Here is a 14,678-nt window from a genome sequence, read left to right on the forward strand (position 1 = left end):
TGTTTGATTTGAATTGAATTGAATTTTATTTCGGATTATCAAGAATCCTGGAGCCCGGAGCTAAAGGCAGATAAATTCTACCTGACGGGGCTGCGGGCCCCAAACAAAAAAAAGAAAAAAAAAAACATACGTACAGATATAAGTTTACAGCAGCAACACTTTGGGGCAATGTTTAAAAAGAAATATCAACACAAAAAAAGGAAATGAATGCATCCACTGAAGCATGAGGCACGCATTGCATAAACACTACACACCGGACAAGGCCTTAAACATAACGCATTGAACAAACAGGGAATAAGAAAACAGCGTTAAATACAAACAGTTGAAAGAAGCTAAAGTTTAATAACACTTTTAAATGAACGAGCAGTTTTGAAATCCTGAGACAAGGTATAAATGAATGGGAGTTTATTAATTAAGACCGAAACAGCGTACGAGGTCATCTGCATACCATAATTAGTTATAATGCGAGGAGTGACGTATCGTGTATATCTGAGGGAGTGTGGGTCATGTTTAATGAATGTTGTATTGAAAGAATTCAGATTCAGTTTTATCTTTTTGTAAACATACACAGCAGTTTGAAGTTAATACGTGAGTACTGCAGTACTGCTGAGTACTGCGCTTGGAGACCCAGCTTTTTTTCGCAAACTTCCTCACACTGCTGTCCCGCTGGTTGGTTCAAAAGGCTTCACATTAAGTCCTAAATCTCACATCTGGAAATATGCATCTTGGATGTGATTTTGTGAAATTTAATCTCGTGTGCCAATCACTCGGAACATGAAATCGGATTCGCCAAGCTACTCTGTTGGCTCGCTCTTACTTTCACACTCAAAGACATCATTGTACGGCTTGACATTTCTTCAATAACTGCATTTAATACGATAGGCAGTGTTACTATTTTTCTCAAGCTTAAACGATTCAGCGACTCGGAAACTTTGGATTCAAGCCCCAATTTCAAAGGTAAAAATATTGCATCGAAGAAAAGCGCTGGCTTCAATACTCTGGCCTTTCAAAGCTCGCTTTGAACAATCTTAATTGAGTAGCTATCCTCTTCTGGGGTTCTGAACCTTTTCCGCCGTCGAGAAGAAATCTTTCAACATCTTTAAATGAAAAGCTACCCGAGCTCTGACACTGGCGGATTTATAGGCAGTTGGATGGGTTGACCTTCATGAAAGCTTCAAGCTAGTTAGTATAACTGCGTGATGGTCTAATTACGCTGGCTGAGAGAAGAACGTAAAAATAACAGACACAATAACGCAAAATGATGCCGTAAGACTAGTGGTTGTGTGTCCTTCAGTCTTGCGACCTTGTTTTTTTCAGCCAGCACGGGAAGTTCAGGGAATCTTTGAACGGTTGCCACAACATGTCGTGTGGCGCTGAACGCTCAATATCACCGCGGGAATTTAAATGTTCGATTACATCCTACTGGCTACCATAGCTCTACGAAACTGTTTGTGTTAGCACAGGAAGAATTATATTGGTCAGATTTTACAGCGAGCATGAGGAGTTGGCCATCATAATCACCATGTTCTCGCAGAATCTCCCAGGTCTCTCTGGTTTTTTTTTAAATTAGAAATTTAAAACGTCTCCATTTCGTTACGCGCTGTTCGCTACTGGTAGCAAATAGATGACACTAGTTGCTGATGTCCAGAAAAGCTGGCCGGTTAGACCATTAAGAAGTTGAAGAGGCAGCTGGGGTGAGGGCCCAATAACGACACTAGTTGCTGATGACCCGAAAGACGCGGGTTCGATCCCGGCCGTGGCGGTTGAATTTCGATGAAGGCGAAATTCTAGAGGCCCGTGTGCTGTGCGATGTCAGTGCACGTTAAAGAACCCCAGGTGGTCGAAATTTCCGGAGACCTTCACTACGGCGTCTCTGATAGCCAGAATCGCTTTGGGACGTTAAACCCAATAAACCAAACCAAAATAGTTGCTGATGTACAGGAAAGCTGGGCATATTAGACGACTACGGATTTGAAGGGAGAGAGTGGGAGTTGAGGGCCTAATTAATGATGCTAGTTGCTAATACGCAGGAAACATAGCATGTCAGGCCATTAAGAATTCGAAGGGGAAGATGCGGTTAAAGCCCAATAGATGACACTAGTTGCTGATGTACAAGAAAGCTTGGCATGTTAGACCATTACGAAGTCGAAGGGGCAGGAGGGGTGAGTACAGATGGCACTATTCGCGGATGTACACGAAAGCTGGGAATATTGGACTATAACGGAGTTGAAGGGGCAAGGAGGGGGGGGGGGGGGGGGGGGGGGTTGAGTGCCCAACAGAAGGCACTAGTTGCGCATGTACATGAAAGTTGGGCATTTTAGACCATTAAAATGTCCAACAGGCAGCTAGGGTGAGGGCCCAATGATGACACTTGTTGCTGAAGTAGAGGAAAGCTGGGCATATTAGACGATAATGGAGTTGAACGGATTGAGGGCCCAATGGATGGCACTGATGTTCATGATGTACATGAGAGCTCGGCATGTTAGACCATTAATAAGTTGAAGAGGAGGTGGGGTGAAGGCTGAATAGATGACACTAGTTGTTGATGTACAGGAAAGCTTGGCATGTTAGATCATTAAGAAGTAGAAGGGGCAGATTGGGGGAACGCACAAAAGATGAAGCTAGTTGCTGAAGTACAGGAAAGCTGGGCATGTTAGACCATTACAAAGTTGAAGGCGCGGGGTGGGTGAGGAGGCGTTTGTCTTATATGCGCCGTATGTGATAAGACTTTATTCGGAGAAAAATTCAGCTTCAGAAAACTCGGCGTTTAAAGCAGGGTGCGGGAGGGGGCTAAGAAAAGCTGATAGAAAGAGCAGACAGTGCCAAAGAAGAAGGTAATGTGGTGGTGTTTTTCATTTGGTGTTTTAAAAACAACCACTGTCAAATAAGGCTATCGGAAGACACTTTTTATAGTAATTCTTTTTGGCGGGTACGATGGGCGCAGCTGAGTGGTCTCCAGAATAGAATAGTGATCTCTAAAGCAGAAAACTAAAAGCGCAAGATGCCATTGCCGCCAAAACTGAAGTCCGTGGCGCCACAGCACTAAAACAGCGTGGAACCACGACCCGCCAGAGACGATGACAAGGCCACTATGACAAAGGTCGATCCATTGAAAACAAAGGACATTTTCTCAGCATCTCCCTTCCCAGCTCGCACCGAAACAATGAAACAGATGCATCAAGAACCACCACATGGAGAGGAAGGCAGAGGCCGCAAAGAGGCGTACAAAATAATTAGGAACACAATGGCTACGACCCATAGCGCACCGAATGCTCCCAAGAACGTGGCAGCCTGCCGCAGCCCCGAGGAGGAAACGCGTTATTAGAAAGGATCATTAACATCGAGCCGAGCCTCTGCTCGCAATTATGCCGTGTATGGGTCATGCGCGGCGTCTGCGCCCACTCCCTCGGCAAGCGCGTGGCCGCAGTGTGTATGAGGGATGAGCCGCGGTTGTGCTCCAACAGGCGGGCCCGGTGGTTTCAATCAGTCATGCGAACGCGCGCTCTTTGTGGGCATCGCGTCCTGCCGGTAACGATGCGCCGGCTTGGACTAGACGCGTGCTACTACTACAAGTGAGGCTGTTTGCGGGCTTGTTTGTGGGGCGTAATAGAAAGAGGAGATTGCAGGGACATACAACAAAGTGTAACTATAAACAAAAGCCGTTTTTCGTGCTAGTTTAGTTCTATACCCGATAGGCTTCTTCACAGTAACAAAGACCTAAATGACGTAACGCAAGCAGCGCTTGTAATCGGTCCAGTATTGCAAATGGATGTTTTCACTCCGGGCCTTTGCAATAGGTTGCCAAAAAAATTCCGAGGACACTTTGGCAAATAAAGTGCTTGGAGCCGAAAGCCGAGGACACTATGCCGTGACGACTTCCGGTGGATGTGACGTCACACCGTTTCCTTGGCTATATCAATACCCAAATCATACATCTTTCGGAGATCTTAAGTGCTAATGAAGCTTAATCACACATTTTCCCGTCTAATTTGACACAAATCCGACGTTTTTCCGACCATTCTGTGACAATTTTCACTATGCCGTGACGACTTCCGGTGGACCCGACGTCGCACGGTTCCCGGGGCTATATCGACGTCCGCACTATTTCGACCCTATTTCGACATTTTTGCTTATAAGTAACTAATTACTCTACAGTCATCAAACTTCGGTTCTAGGTTCATTTTTTCCTCCTCTATCTGAAGCAAACTTGGTTTTATTCTATCATTTCTAGTTCCCGAGTTAAACGCGTGTGACACGCTTTGTTAACGGACAACAGTATGAGCCATTAAAGGCATGCGCTTTAATATTGGGCCGATTACTTGTACTGCATGGGGAACCCCTTCCCCCCTGCCTTTCCCAAATCATGTGTTCAAATGCTGTGATTACAAAAAGATTGCGTGCTCATTTAGTGACCGATGATAATGGAGCATTGCCATTCACCAGTTTGTAGTGAGAACGTTTTCCCACCATTGGCGACGCGGTACATAAATCGGCGCTTATCGCGTCCAGGAAGGGGAGCTTTTGACGAGGTGCTTCCCAACTACCACTTAAAATTCTCAGCCCTGAAAGCGAACTAGAAGTCGAGGAAACTTCCGTGCTTCGACCTATCAATCACTCGTGCATACAACTTTTTTGTAAAGTGCTTGTCATCGATCAACTATAAACTGTAGGTTGGCGCCACTTGCTCCGGCATGGCTTCTGTGTCGCTGTCCACAAAGCAAAAAAGAAAAAAAAAGTAAAGACGATACACTGAGCTTCTTCGAATGCACACCGAATGCGGAGAAGAGGTAACCAATGGTCTTTAATAATAACTGAATGGACATCAAAGCTCGGAAATATAGCCGCAGTCTTAAAGGGCTTCAGGCCACCTTCAGCCGCTTCTCGAATGCCGCATGTTGTTACACCATCTGCTAGTGCCGACTTCCTTGGCAATTATTCTCCGCCTGCGGTTAGATCCTCTTGCTACATGTACCACCCTTCTAATGCGAAAGCAGTTATACGCTCACCAACACTAACCAAGGATCTGGTGATCTTTGGGTATTGTGCCACTGAAGAGCAACCGCGACGCCAGATTAAGTTAAAAAGGAAATCCAATCAATATCAACGACTAGGTGTCAGACCCGCAGAGGCGCGAAGAGATCAGCATCGCTGGCCACTGCACGAGGGCACTAGGCTTTCGCCGTAGCCGAACATTCCTGGTGTTAAACTGCAACTCTCTCTCGCGCTGTGCATTGGAGGTCGTTGTCTTCGTTCACTAATACTGCCCATGCCTTAACACTAAATCGGCTTAACCAAGTTAAAACCCTGGCACTTTTTCAAGATAAAAGCTGTAATCTGGCCTTAAATGGTCCAATTCCCTGATGGTTGCTGAAAAGGTCATTAACACTCGATAACACCTAGAGAACACATTCATGCCATAAGAAACCGCGATAAATGGTTCATTCCCCAAATACGTACTAACTATGGACGTCAAATGCTCAGCTACCACTTACCATTATTGCTAAATGCTTTGTGTTAGTCTTACAAACCGGTATTTTTGCATCTTATTTCTTTTGCTGTTTTTGTCTATTTTTATCTCTTGTTTATTGATTTTTTCCGAGTCAGTTGTGTCTCGCTTATTTTTCCTAAACGCAATTGTTTTGTTAGTTGCTGCCAATATATGCAATCAAACAAACCTTGAAACCTTGTACGGGGGCGCAGGCGCGCAATCAAGCTCCAGTGAGAGCTTTTTGTCTGCGCCCCTAACATCTGGATGATGTAAATAAAGATTTGATTGATTGATTGATTGATTGATTGATTGATTGATTGATTGATTGATTGATTGATTGATTGATTGATCACACACCTCTGCCTTGCCTCTTTTTCAGGAGACTTGCACTCCTACTCCTGTCTGTGGGGACTCGCATTCTCATGCCTAAATGAACTGTTTCAACACAAGCGGTCCTCCCCACCCCCCCCCCACCCCCTGCAGTCAAGTACTGTCCGACCCCTCTGCGTCCTTCTACCAGTTTTATCGATTTTTCGCACTTCGATGAGACAGAACAAGCTACCATCGATAATGTAACGAAGAAAGCAGGAGTTCGGTTGTTGAAAGCTAGTCGACGCCAGACAGTGCGAGAAACGCTTCCCCGTCTCTCGCCGAGAATCGAACTACAAGCCAAAGCCGATATTTGCAACGACAGGAAACAAACGGCAAGCAAGACGGAAGAGAGAGAGAAAAAAAAGCAAGAACAAGAAATCGAACACAACACTAATGGTTTCGTTCTTTCATTTTTTTTTTAATTTCCTTTCTTTAGTTCTTCGTTTAATTCCACTTCATTCACGTCCACGGGCGCGAAACGAGTCACACGCCCGGTTCCAAGTGGAGTCTCGCAGTTGTAGTTCACTCAGTGAGCGCAGGGTGGCGCCAAAGATGACGAAATGAGCAGAGCGAGGAACGGCGAACTCGTTATAAACGCGCCTCGGACGACAAAGAAAACAAAAATAAAATGCGCAACTAACCGATGGAGGAGAGAGATAGAAGAGATTGAGCTGGAAATGAAAGCAGTCGAGCGAAGAGAATAAGAGAAGGGCGAAATGAAGGGAGACGGAAACAAGAAACGAGCTTCTTTCCACGCAACTTGTAATAGCCCGAATGAAAGCTCGTCGGCGCTGGTGGTGGTAGTGTCTTCGGGAAGTGGGCGAGGGGGGATGAAAAGGAGAGGAGGTTGAGCGAAGGAAAGAAGAGCGTCTGGGAAAGTGGTGAGGGATACCGGAGGTTTCGGTTGGGAATGGGGTGGCGGGAGAGGGTGTGGAAGGTATTGAGGCGGGTGGAGAGATGCGAGAACGAGGGGTGGAGGGGGTGGGGTGGGGGGCGAAGACATGGGAGCGTACGGAATCTTCTCCGCGGTCATCCAATAAAGGCACGCCCTGAAAGTTTCTCGACCGTCGAACCCCACTCTGGTTTCTTCTTGTTCGAAGAGGCATCTCTTCTGCTCGTGGAGGGGTGCGTATTAGATTGGGGAGGGTCCGTGGTGGTGCTGGTGGTAGAAGAGAGAGGGGTGGGGGTCGGCAAGGCAGCAAGTACGAGACACCACCGAAAACGGTAACCTTATTATTGGCCCTCACATCCTGGCCGAGAGGCGCGGATGTGTCGTCCCTTTTGTTAAATTGGTTTCGTCAACGGCGGTCCTCCGAGACGCGATAAGACGTCTCACGGAAGAAGCGAAAAAACTCCGCGGCGGCGTCTGGTCTCCGCGGCGCGGCCCGTTCGAAAGGGGCCTGCCTGCCTACCGCGCTGCTGCCGCCACTACCGGCTCAGAAAATGAAAAACAAAAGTGTACTACATGTTCCGGTAGGTTGTTGTACGTGTTCTCTCCACGGACCGTCCTTATATTGGCTTCCCGGCCACGGCGGTGGCGGGTCCGTGTATAGGCAGCCCGCGAGACGTCGGCTTCAATTTTCGCCAGCTTTCGTCAGCGCCAATCTCGTCTCGTCGCGGTCAGAGGGGAAAAAGAGATACAGCGGGGGAGAGAGGCAGAGCCTTACGCTGCGATCTTCGACTCACACGGCCGAGTAAGTAGTAGTAGGGGTGTATACAGGTTCTAGGGTGTGGAACTTTTTAAGAGTGTTTCTTCGGCGATTGCTGCAAAAAGAGAGAAGAAGAGAAAGAGGAGTAGATGTGTAAGGCACTACCGGACGCTGCGGGAAGGAGGTAAAAACAAGAAAAGGGTCGGGAGTGGACGGAGGGGGGAGCTTGAGGTCATGTGTACAGTCTAGGAGTCGGGTCCCCTGTCGAAAATTGACCGGCGAGGGCAGCGAGGATGGCTCGCGCGGCGTGGCTATGGAGAAAAGAAGGAAGTGGGTGCTCTTCAATGGTGCGTCCTTCTTCCAGCGGCCATCGCCCGGCGGCCCTGTCGGTTGGTCGGCATCAAGGCCGCGCCAGGAATTTCGGCAATACCGGCTATGGCGCGAGGGACCAGTCGTGTTCGGAGCCTTCGAGAACGAAAGGCGAAAAGAAACAGCGTATATATATAAAAAGGAGAGAGAACGCCAAGCTATGGAGAGAGGTCCGCACCGGATGCGGCCGCCGTCACCGCCTTAGCCGAGAGCGTCTCCCATTATCCCCGGTGCCGTCCAGTCATGCAGAGCAGTCGATTCCTACCAGCACCGTCTAAGCAGCGGGAGAAGTGGGCATTATCGACTACTACGGACAGGGTCTGGTGTCGAGTGATGGAATTAGCCCCGAGCATGGCGGATTGACGCCGCGTCCGTTTCATCGGATGTGTCTGCCCTGGCTGCGATGCCATCGCATCGCCTGGACAGAGGAAGCAGCAACAGCCAGTCCTTCTTTCCACACCGGATCATGTCCGGATGAGTCGTGCATGCGGAGTGATGTGCCGAACGCTATTAGCGCATTAGCATTTTATTGCGGCGGCCATTTTGAGGCGCGAGGCGGTGTTTCGCCTTCTCAGGCCTCTCTCTCTTTTCAACCGGCACTCGGGGGTTCCTTGTGCCGATGGCCGTGCTGCGCGGAGGGACGATTTGTTAATTAGCTCGGGTGTGGCCAATGTTGGCCACGGACAAGCTACGGAACTGTCTCTGTCCCGAGTATTTCCTGCTTGAGAGAGAATAGAAGACACGTTGCAGCTGCCCTTGCCTTCGGATGGAGGGAAGAGATGGTAGCATGTCCGCATCCAAAAGTGTTATGGCTGCGTGGTAAGCAATGCTGTCGCGTGTTGGGCCAGTTACAAGGTATACAAGTTGTAATAGTCTTCATGTCTTTTCCCTGGGTCACAGACATCCTCGCTGGCTGAGGCCGAACAAAAGCACGGTTAGTTAAGAACTTCTGGTGTCGCTAGTTGGTGCATGGTTGTTCTTAAAGACGTGTTCCGTAATGCTGCATAATTCGGAACAGAACTTCTTGCGCGGCTTTTGTTGACATTTATGAAGGCATGATTTGCCTTCCTTCTATCATTTTACCTTTTTTAGGCACGTGTGCACACTGCCGATATCAGCCTCAGTGCTGTTACTAAATCCATTTGATAGTTTGCGCTCTTTCCGTCTTCCTGTGTTCTTCCTGTGTCTCTCTTTATGTGTGCTCAACTTGTCTTTAAGAACAAAGAGCTTGTTCCGTGAGAGAAGTATATCAGATGCTCGGAAGTGACGCAGTTAGCCTTCGTTTCCAGGCTGGATGTTTTTGTCTGTCGTTACATATGCGTACTCCGGAACTGCGGCATCCATCTATAAACAAGTTCTCTTCTGGTTGGAATGTACGAATGCTTAATATTGTTTTAGCCGTATTATTGCTAATGCGTCTCCTTCCGGATTAAACTGCTAGCGAAGTAACCAGAAATTTCAATGCCTAGTGATGAAGTACAGCTTTACCTTGCACTCGTGATCATATAGTACGGGATCTGGCGAGGCTGTACAGACAGCGGAAAGAGTGATAGTTACTTTTTTCACCGGCGTTTTAATGCGAGAGTGGGAGAAGGGCTTTGACGGCGAACAGTGTCTGCGTCAGCTTCCGGCGTCCGGGGTCGGTATCTGTGTGAAACCTCCGCCTGCTGACCATGGCAGGTAGAGATTAGGGTCATTCCGCACTCTCCATGTACTAGAACACCGGCTAGGACGAAACGCCGGCTATAATGGCATATCGGCTATAGTGAAGCACCGGCTGTAATGAAACACCGGTTCTCATAAAACAGGTGGCAGGTGAAGTTTAGGAACAGTCCGCGCTCTCCATCTACTAGAACACCGGCAAGATGAAACGCCGGCTATAGTGACACACCGTCTATAGTGAAGCACCGGCCGCAAAGAAACACCAGTTTTAACGAAATAGAGGCTACCGAAACTCGGTACGGACGCTTCAGTGACAGGTGCTAGTGATTGGGTTCTAGGAATGATAGTGGCTTAGTGAAGTTATAAGTAGCGGTATAGGGTTCGTAATGGTACAGTTTGTTCTCCAGGCTGCAGAACGATATAGGATGCTGGAAAGAGAAGGTGGAGAACAATGATCTCGCATTACGTCCGCATCAATCCTATTGATCGCTCCTCAGTTTTTCACTTTCAGACTCCTGAGCCTAGAAAGGTGTATCACACTTTCTTTCTTTCACTACAAAAATCTCTTGATATTGGGGTGAAATGGCGTGTCATCCTAGAGCCGGTGCAGGCCGCACAGCTGACATTGGTTTAAGGAGACAGGCACAGCTTTGCGCCATACTGTGTGAGCAAGTATGCTTCCAGCGCGCGCCTTCAGGCTCGAAGTCAGAAAGGGGAACGATGCCGCCGGAGGATTCCCGATCTCTGCTGTAATTGTCCACTGTCTCTTCGTGAAAGGCAGTTGAGAATGCACGAGAGTGCGAGTCCAGTTTTATAGGCTGAATCCGACATCCTTTAAGAACCGTAAGTAGCGCTAACTAGCGCTAGAAGCCCATTTCGACGCTGAAAATTTCGTCTATAGATAGTATATAGACTATGAATACACAAACATGAACATCTATGCCAAGGCAAAATATTCTATTAGAAGTCTATAGACTGTGCATAGACCATTTTTATAAGGAGAGATTTCTGTGCTAGTAGTGTCATAAAGAAAATACTAGTTTGATAAAGGTAATTGCAGAGTACTGAAATTCGGTGTTGCTAGACATATATTTTTGCACGCACTCAGGAGATATAAGTTTAAACGTAAGTTCCATGCTTTTGGGACTCGGTTGCACATGTTTTGCCGAACTGCGAAGAAGTGCCTCATTAGTGAACTGCGGAGGGTTCGAACTCTCTTTCAACAGTGAGTAGATGGATAAATGTTTGCACCCTTCCATTCGAAACGGAATGATGGCACGTGGTACCGTGCTGAGTATTTTTCCTCTATTTTTTAAGAATTTATTTCAGTATCAAAAAGTAGTATTTTGAAATTTACCCTCATTTGAGTACACATTCCAATGGCCTTAAAGCGTCCGGCTTTGAATGAAAACGTTCACTTTCTGGATTTCTTCGCTCCGCATACATACCTACGTGCCTTACGGGAGGGAACGTATTAAGACTTTTAAACAATGATAATTCTGCAAATATGAAACATAAGCAAAGCTTTTCTTATTTCTTGAGAAATAGCTTTCCCCTGCACATATAATAACCAGAGGACATTTTAACCGAAGCGTGGGAAAAAGAAGTGATTTCATTTCTGTGTGAAAATGAACTGTTCCCTTTCATATATGAACTAACTGGGCTCACGGCGTGGCGGCACGGTTTCTGGGCGGCTCACAAAAAGCTCATGGGCATCGTTCTGCAGAAGCTTCATAGTAAGTACAAAAATTCAGATATAAGCAAACATAATGATAGTAAGAGTCCTTCAAAGGGACCTAAAGCAGTGTCTCGCCATAAGTGGCGAAAGCTGATGAGCTGAGCTCTTACGAATCGGTCTTAGAAATATATAGTCAGTTGGCACGATCTTTAACCTGGCCGTGTCTTAGGCTCTGTGCGATGAAATTCTTGGAAAAATTGGATCTCTCACCCTACACCGAGCTGAACAAACTTGTTAGCCATGACCCTGTTCGGCTAACTGCTAATGAGCCATTAAAAACAGATCACCATCAGAACGAGGCCTGCGGACAATCACAAAGAATGAAAATTCTATCGCCAACGCCTCGCTTCAGAAAGAGTGCGAAATGCACGTGTATAAGGGGAAATACATGTCCAAAATTATCGGATAAAAATTTTGAATATTGGAGTGTTGTAAGCTATTGCTATATAAATATTGAAGATAATTGATCCATACTTAAGGTATATGTAGCAAAATCTTTCTTTTGTGGTGTTTCCATCGATCGCGTCGAGATGTGAAGACTGGCATAGAAAACGAATGGGGAAAACATCTGACGACAGCAACAATGTTAATTGCGAAAAAAAATAAAATGATAGCCTGCCGAAGGGAGATCGGCAGATGCATTGATTGTTATGGTGGAATCGTACAATGTCTGGTTAAACTGGTTCCTGCTCAAAAATACTTATGCCCAGCCTCTTTCCATTCCGCACTGTGGAGCTCATTGGTTCATCAGAAAACTATGTCAGGAGCACCAAAATGTGTCGTTGCACACTCGCATGGATGAATGGGCTGAATGGGGAGCTAGGCGCCACTGTCGGCAAGTACTGCCGAAGGTGACATATCTGAAACAACCAGGTCCAATATGATGAACAGAACAATTTCGTAGATTTCAGTAACCGCTGGCCTTAACGGGTGTAGATTAATTACGATCTGCCACCCAGTTGCCAAAGCAATTGTTTATTACAGTGAAAGCGTCTTAGTGATCAAACAGATCAATCGCTGCTTGCTGATGCCCAGCATTACTGAACAAAAATTTTGAATAGTGAAATATTGTGATTTAGTGTTATAGAAAATATTGAAGCTAATGGTCTACTCTTGCGAAATTCTTCCCTCGCTCGCATCGAGCATTTAAAAATGCAATAAAACCGCAATGAGGAAAGCCTTTGAGGATACCAATAACGTTAATAGCAAAAAAAAAATACATGCCTGCGATTGTTGATCTGCGGATGTATTGCTTGGCATAGTGAAATCTTGAAAATTATGAAAAAAAAAAATGTGCTTATAAACTCTTATGTTTTTTAATTGAATTTCGGGGTATGTTGTGCATCCGAGTACTTTATTACGTGCGGTTTTGTTGAAAAGTAATAAAATGTTGAGGTAAACATTACACCTAGGAACGCCTGGTACGTGGCCACTCATTTCTTTGGTCGCTCTCGCTATTTTAATTTACATGGCACCGGGCAGAAATATATCCGGCTTCGTTCTCCAATCACTTCCGGACCAGTGAGACTACACACACTTCTTCGTCACTAAGATGGCTGCCTAGGCACATTGGATGTTAGGAAGACTTGCAATGAAGAAATTGCAAGCACACATAGAAAACAAAGTCGAGCTCCTCTTGCATTTCCATACATGCTGGCATTAGATGCGGTTAAAGAGACCCGCGGTGTTATGATGGGCTCTATTTTGACTTGTTCATTTGAGTTTGCTTCTTTCGTTTCCGTACATCAAAGCGGAGTGGTATCGAAAACATGTGAGTCATAGATAAAACTCTCTAGCACTGTATACAATGCGCTTGCTAGATAACTTGACTTTTAAGCAATGAACTTGTTTGCTGCTGTGCGCGGTGCATGCTCTTGGAAGATTTGCCACTAAGGAAGCCAAATGGTTTGGATGCCAGGATTTTGCCTTCATCAATACGATGCAATATCATATTGAACAACAAACGCTGTTATCATTTTCTGTGTCCAGTATTCACGAGACGATAGTCACCATTTTCTATCTCTTTGAACGTGCAATAAAGGCTTTATTCCTTGTTAAACCTTTGCTTGCGATTATTGGATAGAATGAACAATGTGTCTCCTGGTTGTGTCTGCTCACTGTGTCCCGTCCTTGCGCTGTTTCAAGTATGAACGGTAACCTACACGCATCATCCACAATCCTGTGAATAAACAATGTCTTAGAGATCTGCACACTTACTTTAGACACTGTTTCATGTGTTGGAAAGTGTCAATAAGCTCTTTATCAGGTAGAAATATGCCTCATCCTTTGGTGCTAGTTTGGCTCATTGACGCTCGCACATAAACACATTACCGCTTGAAAGAAAATAAACAAGATTTAACTACGTCAAGTTATCAACAAGTCTCGCAGTAAAAAGCTCTGCTCGGACTAGTTTTCATCAGCATAACAGTAAGAAACTGGTATTTTCGAAATGCTGTGTTTTACTAGGGAATTTGTAGAATTATAGACCAATAATTTGTAATGTTACGCAGCCCGACACGGCGGCTCAACCCAAAGGATTACCGAAGGTTAGTTTCCATGCCATAACACCGAAAAAACGAGTTCTTGTTTGAAGATGTTATAGATAAGAAGGCTTGAAAAGGAAGCTCCTGAGTCCTTTAAGTATCCACAATTCTTTCTACGAACGCTGTCCTCAATGATTTTAGCAAGTTGAGTATAGCCTGGTCGTAAGGTGGTTGTCGTCTGCCTGCTAGGGATCGGTCTTACGGTCTTCTGTAGCCTGATGTTTCGCTTAGCCAGTACTTTAATCAGTTTTTTTCTGTTGCTTGAGTCAATCACTTTAATGTGCGGTAGCTCTCTGATAGCCACAAGCCAAGAAAAGCACCTTGGGGTTCGTTGGAAAGCAACTTTTTACAAACAAAGCACTAAATAATTGTGCTATAAAGCTAGCAAGACATGAAATACAATGTTATAAATCTTTCCTTTCTATACCCATTTAGGGTATCAGACAGCGGAATATCCAGGCATCTGTACCCACAAGTCTACATTGCCTTTTTCGGGGTATATTTTTGTCTCACTCCGGGCGTTGTAATAAAAGCAAAACTTGCTTCTCTTCCTTGCCCCCCTCCCTCCCCCCTATTGTGGCTGAGCGTACGTAAGTGGGCTTAACGCTAACCAAATTTAACTACTGCGAAAAGAAATGGCCCCAAGCGATGCAATGTCCTCAGCGCGCATATGCACTCAGGTTACCACAGCTTTTTACATATAGCATTCATAAAGATAGATTATGCTCTTTCTTTAATTTCTAATCAGACTTGAGTTCCAGCTACGCGCGTTTTTTTTTTGTTTTTTTTGTCGTCGTCTTTGTCAGTGCCAACATACTGCGTACGTCGAGGCGCCAAGTGAACACCGGGCACAAGGT

This window comes from Amblyomma mixtum, chromosome 9 (genome assembly GCF_055824585.1).
Source record: "Amblyomma mixtum isolate Tamu chromosome 9, ASM5582458v1, whole genome shotgun sequence".
Classification (NCBI taxonomy): domain Eukaryota; kingdom Metazoa; phylum Arthropoda; class Arachnida; order Ixodida; family Ixodidae; genus Amblyomma; species Amblyomma mixtum.